General features: G+C 46.7%; 1 protein-coding gene across 1 annotated transcript in view; it reads right to left on the bottom strand.

Moving 5' to 3' along the window:
* SLC16A12 (solute carrier family 16 member 12) overlaps nucleotides 1–17,536 on the bottom strand; it is a 113,705-nt gene that overhangs the window by 15,131 nt on the left and 81,038 nt on the right.

The following is a 17,536-nucleotide window of genomic DNA, read 5'->3' as shown; positions in this document are numbered from 1 at the left end:
TCTAACAGGAATAATAAAGGAATGGCACAATATAGAGTCATAGAAATAGTCGCTCCTGGATTGTTATTACATGGGGAATGCAAGTCATTACTAAAACAGACATGTCAGGAAGGTGACAGGTCGCCTTTAAGGATAGGGACCCAAGTGAGTCTCTTATGGACAAAATACCAGAAATTACCCTTCATATTCAAAATACCCATATTTAAATTGATATATTATACTGTATGTAGACATTCTACTATGGCATCATAATGCAACAATCCTATTGTTACAAAACGATGTTACGTAATGGGCTATTACCCAGCGAAGCTGAAAAACAAAATAATCATTATTATCATTATCTTGTAACCTAATTAAACCTCACCTCTTAGTCTGATAAATATTTATTCTGCCATCAAACTATTTTCTGGCACATTATGTAATAACACAAGTAAAGCGCGGTGTTCACATTATCACGTTAAAAAAAAAAAAAAAGCTTTTTAAAAATAGACACAAAAGCTGCGACCAGTGTGTTGATGCAGGTGGCCTATGATGCACATTTTTCCTTTGGAAATGTTTGGCAGATTTCCATGCAAAAACAATAGTAATGCCAGATTATTAATACTATCCTCTAGGAGACCAAATACTAAGCTTTTAATACCACAGCTACTCCGAGCTAATAATGGATGTTGTTATTCTTGTTTCCATTTAGCTAGTCAAAAAGCTAATTTTAAGCTAGCCATCATATGGGACCTCTTTATAGCATTATGTGGCATATAAATAAGCAGGTATAGGTAAAAAAAAAAAAAAAAAAGTGTGCTGCTTCCATATCCTGTTCATTTCAGGTGATTACATTAAATGGGTTGTCCAGGTTCAGAGCTGAATCCGGACATACCCCCTTTTTCCCTCCCCCCCCCCCCCCCCCCCCCCCTGATATGAGCAAGGGCTTTTTTGTTCATGTTTTTACACTGCTAGGCAGAGGCTTCCACCTAGCAGTGTTCCTGTTGACGTCCCCAGCTCTGATGGGCGGGCTTTAGCACTGCCCTAGCCGTTTGACAGGCTAGGGTAGTGCAAAAGCCCGCCTATTAGTGCCGGTGACGTCACCGGGCTCACTGCTAGACGGAAGCCTCCGCCTAGCAGTCCCTATGGAGAGCTCGATACATCACCGGATCTTCTGGAAACAGTCTTTGCCCTGCGTGCTTCAGCACAGGGCAAAGGAGAACATCGGAGCATGAAATGCTCATATTAATGGGGCTGCGTGGGTGAAAATGGGGGTATGTCTTTTAAAGGGTTATCCAAGACTAATAAGGACCTCCCAGAGTAGCCGACCTGTGAGACGGGGAAACAGCTCTCATTGTCTGAACATTGTGTTTGTTTAAATGAAGTTAAATGATCTGGACTGACATTCTGCTGTTTGGCCACAAGATGACGCTGTTTCCTAAGCATAGCAACAGACAGTATTTCATGTGATGTTGGCAGGGATCTCAAGTCTCCAGGATGTTCAGGGAGTCTCCCGCTATTAGATAGCGGCTCCCTGACGCCCGCATGTGAAACAATATATCCCGGATAGTGATGTCCGGTTCATGAACGAATCGTTCTTTTGAATGGATTCAGTTCACTGAACCGGAGGAGTCGATTCCTCTGACTGAGCTGATCCATGTGAAGCCGCTCAGTCAGATAGCAGAGCAGAGAGATGCTGGCAGCAGGGAGGGAGGAGTGTAATCTGATCCTAGAGTGGAAGCCAGCCCCGCCCCTCTCCGCCCACCCCGGCCTGCAACCAATCAGATGTGAGGCAACCAGCTCTCAGTCTCAGGACACAGTACAGGAGGGAGTCTAAGGCCTCTTTCACACTTGCGTTGTCCGGATCCGGCGTGTACTCCATTTGCCAGAAGTGCCCGCCGGATCCGTAACACCGCAAGTGAACTGAAAGCATTTGAAGACGGATCCGTCTTCAAAATGCGTTCAGTGTTACTATGGCAGCCAGGACGCTATTAAAGTCCTGGTTGCCATAGTAGTAGTGGGGAGCTGTAAACTTACAGTCCGTGCGGCTCCCGGGGCGCTCCAGAATGACGTCAGGGCGCCCCATGCGCATGGATGACGTGATCCATGCGATCACGTCATCCATGCGCGTGGGGCGCCCTGACGTCACTCTGAAGCGCCCCGGGAGCCGCACGGACGGTAAGTATACTGCTCCCCCGCTCCCCACTACACTTTACCATGGCAAACAGGACTTGAGGGTCCTGGCAGCCATGGTAACCATTCAGAAAAAGCTAAACGTCGGATCCGGTAATGCGCCGAAACGACGTTTAGCTTAAGGCCGGGTCTGGATTAATGCTTTTCAATGGGCATTAATTCCGGATCCGGCCTTGCGGCAAGTGTTCAGAATTTTTGACCGGAGCAAAAAGCGCAGCATGCTGCGGTATTTTCTCCGGCCAAAAAACGTTCCGTTCCGGAACTGAAGACATCCTGATGCATCCTGAACTGATTTCACTCCATTCAGAATGCATGGGGATAATCCTGATCAGGATTCTTCCGGCATAGAGCCCCGACGATGGAACTCTATGCCGGAACCCAACAACGCAAGTGTGAAAGAGCCCTAAGGCCTCTTTCACACGGGCGTTGCGGAAAAATGTCCGGGTGCGTTGCGTGAACACCCGCGATTTTTCCGCGCGAGTGCAAAACATTGTAATGCGTTTTGCACTCGCGTGAGAAAAATCGCGCGTGTTTGGTACCCAAACCCGAACTTCTTCACAGAAGTTCGGGCTTGGGATCGGTGTTCTGTAAATAGTATTATTTTCCCTTCTAACATGGTTATAAGGGAAAATAATAGCATTCTGAATACAGAATGCTAAGTAAAACAGGGCTGGAGGGGTTAAAAAAAAAAAAAATCATTTAACTCACCTTAATCCACTTGCTCGCGATGCCGGGCATCTCCGTCTGACTCTTTTACTGTCTAGGACCTGTGGAGAGCATTAACTATAGTTTAAGGACCTGGGATGACGTCACTCCGGTCATCACATGGTACGTCACATGATCTTTTACCATGGTGAATCACCATGGTAAAAGATCATGTGACGTACCATGTGATGACCGGAGTGACGTCATCCCAGGTCCTTAAACTATAGTTAATGCTCTCCACAGGTCCTATACAGTAAAAGAGTCAGACGGAGATGACGGGCATCGCGAGCAAGTGGATTAAGGTGAGTTAAATGATTTTTTATTTTTTTTAACCCCTCCAGCCCTGTTTTACTATGCATTCTGTATTCAGAATGCTATTATTTTCCCTTATAACCATGTTATAAGGGAAAATAATAAGGTTCGGGTCTCCATCCTGATCGTCTCCTAGCAACCGTGCGTGAAAATCGCACCGCATCCGCACTTGCTTGCGGATGCATGCGATTTTCACGCAACCCCATTCATTTCTATGGGGCCTGCGTTACGTGAAAAACGCACAAAGAGGAGCATGCTGCGATTTTCACGCAACGCAAAAGTGATGCGTGAAAATCACCGCTCGTGTGCACAGCCCCATAGAAATGAATGGGTCAGTATTCAGTGCGGGTGCAATGCGTTCACCTCCCGCATCGCATCCGCGCGGAATACTCGCTCGTGTGAAAGGGGCCTAAGAATCGAATGAGTCTACAGGTTAAAAGAATCTAAAGATCCGACTAAGGGCTCTTTCACACTTGCGCTTTTGTTTTCCGGCATAGAGTTCCGTCGTCGGGGCTCTATGCCAGAAAAATCCTGATCAGGATTATCCCCATGCATTCTCAATGGAGAGAAATCTGTTCAGGATGCATCAGGATGTCTTCAGTTCAGGACCGGAACGTTTTTTGGCCGGAGAAAATACTGCAGCATGCTGCACTTTTTCCTCCGGTCAAAAATCCTGAACACTTGCCGCATCGACGGATCCGGAATAATAGCCCATTGAAATGTATTATTCCGGATCCGTCCTAACATCTTCAGTTGTTATGACGCAACGACGGATCCGGAAGTTGCGTCTGCGCCTGCGCCAGGAAGTAGGAAGGACTTGGCTGGCGCGAAAAGAGACTGATCCGGAAATCCTGAAGCCAACATCAACGTTTTTTTTCCGGATCTGGCGTACGGATCCGGCCCCATACCGGATCCGTACGACGGATCCGGGAAAAAAAACATTGATGTTGGCTTCAGGATTTCCGGATCAGTCTCTTACCAAAAAAGCCGGAAAGACGCATCCGGAAAGAAAAAATTAATGCTTTCTTACGCGTTTTTCCAGATCCGGCGTGTAATTCCGGCAAATGGAGTACACAACGGATCCGGACAACGCAAGTGTGAAAAAGCCCTTAGAGACTCATTCGATTCTTTGAGTTAAAAGAACCGTCAGTCACTAGAACAGTTTACACTGAGGCTAATGACCAGGCTGCAGCAGTGATAAGATTAAGGGACAGCAGTCAGCAGAGAGATAAGAGAAGTGACAGGACAGAGTTTAGATTACAGATTGAATTAACCCTTTAGGATTCAGTAGCTATATAACTAAGGGTGGGTTCACACTAGTTATTGTCCTGTGTGATGTCTGTGCGGACTGTGGACTATTTTATTGACAATGCATTCTGTCCTGAGTCCTGTCCCCTTCCCTTCCTTACTCAGTCAGAGCTCAGACCAAGTGCCAAGAGCTGGCTCAGCGAGTCAGCAAGTGAATCGAAGCATCCGCGCATGCGCACCACCTAAGCTCTTCGATTTACTTGCCTCTCAGCTCAGCAGTCAGTAGACTCAGCGAGTGAACCGAAGATTCGATTCATGAATCGGTTCATTTGAATGAACTGATTCAAATGAACCGATTCATGTGAAACATCCGAACTTCCCATCTCTAATCTCGGAAAGGTTTACTCGCAGTAAACCTTTCCGGCAACCTGTAGCAGTGTCCTCTTCTCGGCGCGTGCGCACAGTGCAAGAAGGAGCCGATGCCAGCAGTCCGCAACGGCGCATCAGGCTGAGCCCAGGCGCACGCTCAGAGGGTTAAACACTTACAGATCAGGCTGCACTTTTCCTCAGAATCCTGTCTGTCTTTATCCCTATTTTAGCCCAATTGCTGGCTTTATCCTTGGTTAGGGGAAACTTCCTCAGGTATATATCTCCTTGCTTTGCATATATATATATATATATATATATATATCCTTCTGCCCTTCAGCTCTCTTTTTGGCTGGTATATACTTGACTCTGAACTGTCTTCTGTTATAGGAACTTCAGGTTTCTCAGGAGGCAGGCTCTTCTCCTGGTGGCAAGCTAGAAGCCTGGGCTATCTAGCTGCATGTCAGAAGCTGCACCTCAGCTACTGTCTGGCTTAGGCCTCTTTCACACTTGCGTTGAGGTGCCCGCCGGATCCGGAAAAACGCAAGTGTACTGAAAGCATTTGAAGACGGAACCGTCATCCAAATGCTTTCAGTGTTACTATGGCACCCAGGACGCTATTAAAGTCCTGGTTGCCATAGTAGGAGCGGGGAGCGGGGGAGCGGTATACTTACAGTCCGTGCGGCTCCCGGGGCGCTTCAGAGTGACGTCAGAGCGCCCCATGCGCATGGATGACGTGTCCATGCGATCACGTCATCCATGCGCGTGGGGCGCCCTGACGTCACTCTGGAGCGCCCCGGGAGCCGCACGGACTGTAAGTATACTGCTCCCCCGCTCCCCACTACACTTTACCATGGCTGCCAGGACTTTAGCGTCCCGGCAGCCATGGTAACCACTCTGAAAAAGCTAAATGTGGGCTCCCGCAATGCGCCGAAACGACGTTTAGCTTAAGGACGGATCCGGATCAATGCCTTCCAATGGGCATTAATTCCGGATCCGGCCTTGCGGCAAGTGTTCCGGATTTTTGGCCGGAGCAAAAAGCGCAGCATGCTATGGTATTTTCTCCGGCCAAAAAACGTTCCGTTCCGGAACTGAAGACATCCTGATGCATCCTGAACGGATTTCTCTCCATTCAGAATGCATTAGGATAATCCTGATCAGGATTCTTCCGGCATAGAGCCCCGACGACGGAACTCTATGCCGGAAGACAAGAACGCAGGTGTGAAAGAGCCCTAAGGTGACTCTTGACTTCTGTACACACTGACCTATCTCTCTGGTCTGGACCTGGCTATTTATACTAGGGGGTTCCCTAGCTCCCTCTACTGTCTAGGAGGAGGAACTACACCCTTAATAGGCCTGGTACACAGGAGATATACATAAATAACATGACAATATACACTCACCTAAAGAATTATTAGGAACACCATACTAATACGGTGTTGGACCACCTTTTGCCTTTAGAACTGCCTTAATTCTACGTGGCATTGATTCCACAAGGTGCTGATAGCATTCTTTAGAAATGTTGGCCCATATTGATAGGATAGCATCTTGCAGTTGATGGAGATTTGAGGGATGCACATCCAGGGCACGAAGCTCCCGTTCCACCACATCCCAAAGATGCTCTATTAGGTTGAGATCTGGTGACTGTGGGGGCTATTTTAGTACAGTGAACTCATTGTCATGTTCAAGAAACCAATTTGAAATGATTCGAGCCTTGTGACATGGTGCTTTATCCTGCTGGAAGTAGCCATCAGAGGATGGATACATGTTCTCATTCTGTTTACGCCAAATTTGGACTCTACCATTTGAATGTCTCAACAGAAATCGAGACTCATCAGACCAGGCAACATTTTTCCAGTCTTCAACAGTCCAATTTTGGTGAGCTCGTGCAAATTGTACCCTCTTTTTCCTATTTGTAGTGGAGATGAGTGGTACCCGGTGGGGTCTTCTGCTGTTGTAGCCCATTCGCCTCAAGGTTGTGCGTGTTGTGGCTTCACAAATGCTTTGCTGCATACCTCTGTTATAACGAGTGGTTATTTCAGTCAATGTTGCTCTTCTATCAGCTTGAATCAGTCGGCCCATTCTCCTCTGACCTCTAGCATCCACAAGGCATTTTTGCCCACAGGACTGCCGCATACTGGATGTTTTTCCCTTTTCACACCATTCCTTGTAAACCCTAGAAATGGTTGTGCGTGAAAATCCCAGTAACTGAGCAGATTGTGAAATACTCAGACCGGCCCGTCTGGCACCAACAACCATGCCACGCTCAAAATTGCTTAAATCACCTTTCTTTCCCATTCTGACATTCAGTTTGGAGTTCAGGAGATTGTCTTGACCAGGACCACACCCCTAAATGCATTGAAGCAACTGCCATGTGATTGGTTGACTAGATAATTGCATTAATGAGAAATAGAACAGGTGTTCCTAATAATTCTTTAGGTGAGTGTACATTAAAATGCAATATAAAATACAATGACCATGTTCCACAGGAGGTGGAGAACAAACGTGACCCAATTGACCCTTGTGTAGAGCCCACATTTACCTAGTGGGACACTACAGAGGGAGAGGCTGCACTGAGGAGTAGAAGGCGGCGCTGGGCACGAACGGCGATGCGTGCGGCCGGGCACCATGCATCCACAGACCTCCCCTGCTTGGGCACCTTAATTCAATGATTGACAGGTTAGTAACACCTGTTTTTCCGCAGAATAAAGCCACAAATAGCTTTTATAAGGCCACCTTAGAAATCAGAATGCTACCCTGGACATGAGTATATGTTTAGATCACAGAGCTTATAGGTGGTGACAGAATCTCTTTAATCATATACATAAATATGATAATTTGGGGCAGGGTAATGAGCCCAGTCCTCCACACCATAGTGCAAAGTGTGCAGATACTGAATATGTTTGGAAAATGTAATAAAAAGTTTGTGAAAGAAAAAAAAAAGAAAACCGCCCTGAAATGAGAAGTACACCTCCCAGAAATGAGTTTTTGCAGGTTGGAATGTCTGTGTTAGGAACTCTCAGGAAGTTACAAGTCTGGAGAGGAAGGCAGCAGCCATCTTATAGTGAGGCTGTGAGAGACACTGAGGAACTGTGTGAGCAGTGAATCCGACGGCATCCAGGTGTGAGAGTGACCAGAGCTGCAGCTAAGTGAAGCTGATTGTGTTCAAGACCCTGATCCTGTCCAGAGGAACGAGGATTGCTTCCAGGAATGCTGATGAGAGCTGAGGAGCAAAGCTACATATACTGCGGTACTGCATGCTTGTTGGAGAGGCATTTGTTCTGTTCAGAGTCACAAGCGGATGCAGAGCAGACCCGGGTCGGTAAGATCGTGCACGCACCTCATTACAGTGTTGGCGCCAAGGGACTGAGACCAGACCTGTAGTTAGTTAGTTAGAGTCTCTGTTTGTGTCAGGCCACAAGTGTTACTACTGTTCATTGCAAGGACTCCATAACTTAAAGTGACATTGCACATTGGAGAGCTGATAAAATTCCCATAAACTCAAGCCAGGCTGGTGTTTTGCTCAGAAGGAATACTCAGGCACGTGCTATAGGACCAGTTATGGGAGGGGGAATACTGTAGATCTGTGTAAGATTGTAAGCTGTTGTGCTGCACCGTAGGCTATCTCGTACCACACACCCATACAGTGATTCTTGTTCTTTTAGGATAATAACAGGTAAGGTGTGGCAGTTTAGTTGTGCCCGCCAGTAGGTAAATTACTGCTCTTTCCTCCTGCATCCATCGGAGGGCGCAGTGCTGTGCAGCACAAGGGTCTCAGCCGTCTTGCTGGGTGTATGTAAATTTATTGTATGTTCTCAGCATTTGTGGTTGTGTTTATTGCCACATTTAAGTAAAATTCTGTTTTAGCAAAAGCTGGTGTTGGGGTTGCTTTCCTCGTTCGTGACTTCACTATATCCTGGGGAGCCCACCCTGGTAGTGATGAAAGAACATCGGCCGGGATGGTTCGTGAACGCGATCGCGGCGGACACCATTCACTTTAATGGCAGGCGAACCTGAAAAACCTTCAGCTCATATTTGCAGCCATCAAATACTTAGTAGAAGTGCACAAATAGTCCCACAACATGGACAGTGACATACTAGAGGGGAATCAATGACAAAAAATCCAACAAAAAATATGTATTTTATTCAGGGGACAGTTTTATGCGTCTTAAAGGGAAATTCTCTGACATGTGCCCTGTTGGAGCCTAGAAAAATGTTATTTTAGGCCATGGGAGTACGGGCCTTAAAAATTAGGCATTCACCTGACATAAAAGAAATTCTGATTATGTAGCTCGAGGTACATTATGTGGTCAATGGATAAAAGTTTTACTGTAGGCCACTGGACTACAGGCCCCAAACATTAGGCTTTCACCGGACAGAAAAGATCAAGTGATTATGTGGCCGGAGGTATATTACACAGTCAATGGATATCAATTTTACTGCAGGCCATTACAAATACAGGTCAAATACATATGTTTAAAAGAACTAAAAGTATAAAATTGGATTAAAAACATGGCTAACGAAATCCCCCCTCTTGAAAAAAACCTAATCATAATAGTTGAAATTTGATAACACGTGGTCATCACTGGTGTTGAGGACCCAACAATTACTAATTCACAGTACAGAAAAGAACAAGTAAGTATGTGGCTGGAGGTAGATTACACGGTCATTGGATATCAATTTTACAGCAGGCCAGTGGACTACAGGCCCTAAAAATTATGCATTTAGCAGAAAGAAAAGAACAAGTAAGTATGTGGCTAAAGGTAGATTACACGGTCATTGGATATCAATTTTACAGCAGGCCAGTGGACTACAGGACCCAAAAATTGTGCATTCAGCGGACAGAAAAGAACAAAGTAAGTATGTGGCTGGAGGTAGATTACACGGTCATTGGATATCAATTTTACAGCAGGCCAGTGAACTACAGGCCCCAAAAATTATGCATTCAGCTGACAGAAAAGAACAAGTAAGTATGTGGCTGGAAGTTGATTGCACAGTCATTGGATATTAATTTTACAGCAGGCCAGTGCACTACAGGCCCCAAAAATTATGCATTCAGCGGACAGAAAAGAACAAGCAAGTATGTGGCTGGAGGCAGATTACATGGTCATTGGATATCAATTTTACAGAAGCCCAGTGGACTACAGGCTCCAAAAATTATGCGTTCAGCGGACAGAAAAGAACAAGTAAATATGTGGCTGGAGGTAGATTACATATTGGATATAAATTTTACTGAAGGCCAGTACAAATACAGAGCAAATACATATGTTTAAAAGAACTAAAAGTATAAAACTGGATTAAAAACATGGCTAACGAAATCCCCCCTCTTGAAAAAACCCTAATGATTATAGTTGAAACACGTGGTCATCACAGGTGTTGAATTACTCCGAGGCCCAAAACATTAGGCATTTAACGGACAGAAAAGTACTTTTATGCCTCATTATTTACATAAGGCAGGGACTATTCTTTGTTCTTTGTGTTGTAGGATATGTGTGGGCTGGCATAAGGAAATTCAATTAAACGTGGTCGTCACAGGTGTTGAATTCCTCCGAGATCCATGCCTCATTCATTTAAAAAAATGGGAGGTAGTCCACACTGTCGTGAGCTAGGCGAGTGCGCTTATCGGTCACGATCCCCCCCTGCTGCGCTGAACGTCCTTTTGGACAGGACACTGGACGAGGGGGAAGACAAGAATTCCATGGAAAATTGTACCAGCTCTGGCCACAGGTCAAGCCTGCACACCCAGTAGTCCAGGGCTTCCTCGCTTCTCATAGCGTCCACATCGGCCGCTAACCCGATGTAGTCAAACACCTGTCGGTCTAGGCGTTCCCTGAGGTTGAAACCGGAGGGCGGCTGTCGATGGGTTGGCTGCAAGAATGATCTCATATCTGAAGTGACCAACACATCTTCAAACCACCCTGTACTTGCATGCGCTGTTGGATTGGTACCCGCAACTGTTTCTCTGTGAGTGGAAATTCCTCTGCCAGCGCTCGCAAGAGCAGAATGCAAGTCCTGGAAGTGCTGCATTCTGACAGCCCTCTGTGATGCTGGAAACATGTCTGCCATTTTTGTTTTTGTACCGGGGGTCTAAGTACGTTGCCTCCCAGTACTGGTCTTTGCCCTTTATGATTTTTATACGGGGGTCCCTCTTCAAACACTGGAGCATGAAGGCCCCCATTTGCACTAAACTGGAAGCGGTGGAGTGGCTTGGCTCCTGCTGATCGTCCAGGATAATGTCATCCTCGGTCTCCTCCCCCAGCCACGGACAAGACTAGGGATCCCAGAAAAGTTTAAAGCATGCTCTTCTTGCTCCTCCTCCGCCTTGGCACCATCCTCCTCTGACTCCTCTTCAGACTCCTGTTGACTTGTCTCAGATAGAGTAGCCCCCCTGGGAATTCATCCAGCATTGCGACTTCCTCATCTTCCTGCTCCTGCTCCTTAACGGCTTGATCAATGACACAACGCAATGCACGCTCCACAAAAAAAGCATAAGGCACGATGTCACTGATGGTGCCCTGGCTGCGACTGACCAGTTTGGTGATCTCATCAAATGGCTGCAGAAGTCTGCATGCGTCACGCATGAGCAGCCATTGGCGCGGTGAAAAAAAACAAGCTCCCCAGAGCCTGTCCTGCCGCAGAGTTCATACAGGATGTCGTTAACGGCACGTTGCTGCTGGAGCAGCCTATCAAGCATATACAAGGTGGAGTTCAGGCGTGTTGGGAAGTCACAAATCAGACATCTGACGGGCCGGTGGTGTCGCTGCTGAATGTCAGCAAGGTGAGCCATGGCCGTGTAAGATCTTCTAAAATGGCGAGAGATTTTCCTGGCCTGCTGCAAGATGCTATGGACCCTGGGGTATTTGGCAACAAATTGCTGCACAACTAAGTTCCGGACGTGTGCCATGCACGGCACGTGTGTCATTTTGCCCTGTTTAAGCGGGCTCAGCAGAATGGCACCGTTGTCGCACACCACTTTACCAACTGTGAAATTGAGCGGGGTTAGCCACTGATCGGCCTGTGACTGCAAAGCTGAAAGGAGTGCAGGACCGGTTTGGCACTTGGCTTCCAGGCGCGACAGACGCAGCACAGCATGGCAACGTCTCACCTGGCACATCGAATAGGTTCTGGGGAGCTTGGGGGGCGCAGAGGAAAAGGCGGTAGCAGTGCGAAAGGAGGAGACGTAGGATGGAGTAGGAGGAGGAGAAGAAGAAGAGGCAGGCCTGCATGCAATCCGTGGCGGTAACACCAAATCCACACGGGTGCCACGGGTTGCATGCTTGACAGCCGTCAGAAGGTTCACCCAGTGGGCATTAAAAGTTATGTACCTTCCCTGCCCGAGTTTGCTAGACCACGTGTCTGTGGTCAGATATATCTTGGCACCAACACTGTGTGCCAAAGATACATTCACTTGCCACTAAACGTGGCCATATAGCTCCGGGTGCCCTCTGGGAGAAATATTTCCTTCCGGGGACCTTCCATGCGGTGTGCCAATGGCCAAAAATTTTCTAAAGGCCTCCGAGTCCACCAGTTTATATGGTAGTAGTTGGCGGGCTAGCAGTTCCGACAAGCCAGCAGTCAGCCGTTGGGCAAGAGGGTTATCCAGCGTCATCACCTTTTTACGCTCGAACATTTGGGCCACGGAAGCCCAGATGAAAGCAACAACGGCACAGTAGAATGTGGAGTGGAGGACAAATGGGAGGAGAGAGGAGAAGGAGAAGAGGTAGGATGTGGAGCATCAGGAGTGTGGCTTTGTGGGTTCTGACAGTGTTGCTTCCAATGGGCTCGGTGATGGGAGGCCAGCGTGCCTTCTTAAGGCGGTCGTCCCTAGGTGAGTGTTGGGCTTACCGCGACTTATGCGTTGACAGCATAGGCTGCAGATGGCAACACTATTGTCAGCAGCGGACATGTTAAAAAAAAAAAGCCCACACTGCGGAGACTGTGCCTGCGTCCTGGAGAGCCAGATGTGACCGTGCATGGTGGATGGCTCTGTCAGATACATTAGCAGTCTGCTTTTTGCCTCCTGTGCACTGTAAGTTCTGCCTGTTCTCTCCCTTCTCCTTCCTATCTGCTGCTCTGTCTCTCCCTCTGAAACTCCCCTACTCTTCCTCTCTTGTGAGCACCACGTGAAGTCATCGACATTCCATCATCGTCCCCTCACCACCACTGACATAGAGATCTCGGAGTAGGCAGCAACAGCTGGGACCACCCTCCTTGGGCTGATCTGGGTACTGTTGTCAGACCGCTGGGTGGCGACCGTTGATACCTCCTCTTCCTGATCCGATGCCAAGAATGGCTGCGCATCGGTAAGGTCTTGGAATGGATGGGATAATAATTCCTCTGACTCGAGCGGAGGGGATATGGTGGTGGTGGTGTTACTTGGGGGTGCACACAGCAGAGAGTGAAGAGGGTGCAGATAGAGAGGATGAGGAGGGTGCAGAAGCGGAAAGCTGAGTGAGCCAACTCTGGTGCGTCCTTTGACGTAATCGCACGCACCTTCTGCAACTTCCCACTTAGGCTCCGGCCTGGTGCACCTGCCCGACCCCTACCACCCCTGCCGAATGGCCTGCTTTTTCCTCTGCCTGTCATTTTCAAAATGACCCTGTGACAAAGTCCCTATAGAAGAGCAGTATTTGTGGAAGAAGGTATATCACACCCCTGCCTCAATCAGTTTTTTGGGGGGGCAACTGGTATATCACACCAGTTGAAATAATTTGTTCCAATAGCGTTTGTCACTCTGTGTAGCTGCAGTAACACAGCAGAACCGCACACAAATGCTGCACTACCCAAATGCACTATATAGAAATTATATTATAGGTATATCACACCCCTGCCTCAATCTGTTTTTTTGGGGGCAACTGGTATATCACAATTGTTGAAATGATTTGTTCCAATAGCGTTTGTCACTCTGTGTAGCTACGGTAATGCCGCAGAACCGCAAACAAATGCTGCACTACCCAAATGCACTATATAGAATGTATATTATTGGTATATCACACCTCTGCCTCAATCAGTTTTTTGAGGGGGCAACTGGTATATCGCACCAGTTAAAATTATTTGTTCCAATAGCGTTCATCACTCTGTGTAGCTGCGGTAATGCAGCAGAACAGCAAACAAATGCTGCACTACCCAAATGCACTATATAGAAAGTATATTATTGGTATATCACACCCCTGCCTCAATAACTTTTTTTGGGAGGCAACTCCCAAAACACCAGTTTAAATTATTTGTTCCAATAGCGTTTGCCCCTCTATATAGCTGCAGTATCGCAGCAGAAACGCACACAACTGCTGCACAATACAAATGCACTATAATATACTTTCTATGTTAGAAAGTATATTATAAATATATCACACCCCTCAGTAAATCACACCTATCGATAACACACCTATACTAGTCCTTAAAAGGACTTTTGTGGCCCTATTAGCTAGCATTTGGTGTCTCTAACAGTCTGTCCCTGCTCCACACAGCAACCTCTCCCTACACTGGCAAATTTTATGATTTATTGCCAAAAATACTTAAGCAGGTAAGACAGTATTTTTTTCCTTATGCACTGTTTATCCCAAATAGTAGTCTATAGTCAGCAACTAGTTAAATCTGGCAGTCCTAGTTAGGTTGCCAGGAGACAGGCTGGTCCTGCGATCTCCCTTGGCTTGTAGGGTATGGAGTGTCTAGCCAGCAGAGCTAGAGTGAAGACCTGCTTTTGTGTGCTGCTGAAAAGTAAGCCAAACTGAAAAGAATGGCGTGGCATTAACCAAGCAGGAAATGCTCAAACCCACATGCAGTTGTGCATATATATAGGGGAGCAAATCCTGCACTTGTGGCCCGTTGCTAATGACGATCCCCAGCAAAAATGCATACAGTGGAGGATGCCCGCAGCGAACCACAAGTACCGCGGTGCTCAGGCTCAGACATGTCCTACACCGTAGGATATGTTGGCTAATCTCTCAATTTTAACATCAGTTTGAGGGTTTAGTAAGACCTCAGAGTGCACCTGTCTTTTCTATTATTTTGTTATATTGCTATATTGATTACCACATCCACATAATTGCTATCTTGTGTAGGATGTCTATTGTGGTACTTGTGGTTCGCTGCGGGCATCCTCCACTGTATGCATTTTTGCTGGGGATCGTCATTAGCAACGGGCCACAAGTGCAGGATTTGCTCCCCTATATATATATATGCACAACTGCATGTGGGTTTGAGCATTTCCTGCTTGGTTAATGCCACACCATTCTTTTCAGTTTGTATTTATAGAGATGCCTGGAGGTGTATAAACTCCAAATTAAATGTGCCTGTTTTCCATCTACAGGCTGCATTGAGGTGCACCTGTGAGGCCTGGGCCTTATCAGCCAGTCTTCAGTGGGACTCGCAGACTCCTCCCTCCTCCCATTGCAAGCATGGCTACATGCTGGAGGTAACTGGTGAGTTTGTGAGTCGGCCTCATGCTCCTGTAATTTGCCCACTGGCTCCTGGTAGTGCCCATACGGCGCAGGTAGGTGAGTGTTAGGTCCCCGAGCTACTTGAGAAACCTTGGCGCGGTGCTCGGGCTCAGACATGTCCTACACCGTAGGATATGTTGGCTAATCTCTCAATTTTAACATCAGTTTGAGGGTTTAGTAAGACCGCAGAGTGCACCTGTCTTTGCTATTATTTTGTTATATTGAAAAGTAAGCCCCAAAGAGAATCCTCATCCAGGAAAACACTATTCCTGAGACTGAAAGCTGCAAGAAGAGCAACTAAACTGAGAGACTATCCCTGTGGGAAAGAGAACAGACATTCATAGATGATTGAGAACCATTTCAAGGTCATGCTGTAAAGTCAGTAAGGTAAATGCTTGTTTATGGCAAAAGACTTTACTGCATATGGAAAGGGTTAATTGCCTCCTGCACCCAGCACACTTCTGAGACATACTGGCCATCTGGTCTAACAACTGCACCCTGCAGACTTGAAATTGCAGAAAGTGCTAATGAGAATGGAATTGCACATCTGTGCTTATTTTGGAAGGTTGCAAAGTGTATCTAGAGAGACTCAGGGAGGATTACTACCATTTTTGCTACTGCCTATACACAACTATTAGGAAAAACCTACTCTGTAATATATCTCAGAACTGTGCCTATTACTATACGTAATTCCCATCATCTATTCAATAAAAAGAGACTTTATTTATTGTAACTAAATGGACTGGGTCATTGACTCCATCACCATCTGTTAGCCCCTTATACCTGCTCTCCAGCCTCCCAACCTGCAAACCATCCTCCATCAAGGACACCCCAGCCACCACCAGGCAGGAGATTCCCAAAATTTAAGTGTGTTCCCTAATGGAAGAAAACGTGCACCTTCCATTCACTGCATGGCTCAGCGATCGCCAGAATGAGGACTGTCACCATGAGAGTTACCATCCCCATTATTGCCACTACAACCACTACTCCCCTGTCCTCTGCACTGTTACTCCCTTTCCCGGGCCTATTGCACAAGGACATTGAGAAATGTCCTTGCAGAGAAAATTCTGAATTTGATGTCTATGAGTGGTCCAGAAATTATTAAATTATTAAAGAGGCTTTTCTATAAAGGATACTTGGCTGCTTCCATCTATCTCTCATACTTTAAATGGAGCAGTAGTGAACGTGTTCAACTAAAAACCTTGATAAAACTCTTCTTCACCACGGTCAGGGGCGTAGTTATAGGGGGTGCAGAGGTAGCAGTCGCTACTGGGCCCAGGAGCCTGAGGGGGCCCAACGACCCTTGTGCCGCATATGAAGACACCAGTATTATAGAAAGTGCATGTTGTTCAGGTTAGACCTCTGACTGGAGGGAAGGGGTTAGGTCAAGAATTTGGCATGGGGCTGGGGGTGCCGTTTCAATTTCTGCCTCAGGCAGCACGAAGGCTATGTGTTTCCCTGCCCCTGGCCACAAAGCACTGAGGGAAGGGGGGCCCAAGCTGAACTCTTGCACCAGGACCCATGAGCCTTTAGCTACGTCCCTGACCACGGTCAAGTAGTGAGGAAGAAAAGGGCACCCAGGTGTTCTGGTGTTCATGCGGGTCTCAGCATTAAGGCCCCCAGTGATCATGCATTTATCACCTAACCTGTAGATAGGCAGTAAAAGTTACTTGTGAGACAACTCCTCTAAAAATTGCACCAAAAACTTCACTATAGGTCACAGAGGCAGTGTTTACCGTAGTTCAGTTTTTGGTAAATTTGAGGGCTATGGATGGTCTATGTTCTGAAAACTCCATACATAGAATATGTTCCACAGAAACTGGACCTAAATCCAGTACCTGAATTAAACCTAAAATTGCTAAAGGGGCAGCTATTTATATTTACCACTTTAAAGGGGTTTTCCAATCCTTCAAAAATGATGGCCTGTTTTCTCTGATCGGCAGGGTTCCAACATTTAAGTGCAATTTGCGGTCCGCAGCACGGGCCCGTCCGGCGTGTGCATGATCCCTTAGGCAGTAATCAGCTCTGTCCACTGCACAAAGGATGAAGCTATGTAGTTTGCGACCCCTGACGATCAAATAATGAAGATCTATTCTGAAAACAAGTCATCACTTTTAAAGGGTTGGACAATCTCTTTATAGCCCAGTTGCTACTTTACAAAGAAAAATAAAACTCTTTACGGGCAAAAATGACACGAAAAGTCAAATAAATCATGTAAAGCTTTGTATGAACCTATGGTGTAAAACATAACTACACCAAATATCACAGAGAATGTCAATTACAATACATTACAA

Source organism: Bufo bufo, chromosome 6 (genome assembly GCF_905171765.1).
Source record: "Bufo bufo chromosome 6, aBufBuf1.1, whole genome shotgun sequence".
Lineage (NCBI taxonomy): Eukaryota > Metazoa > Chordata > Amphibia > Anura > Bufonidae > Bufo > Bufo bufo.
This window is presented reverse-complemented; position numbering and strand designations above follow the sequence as displayed.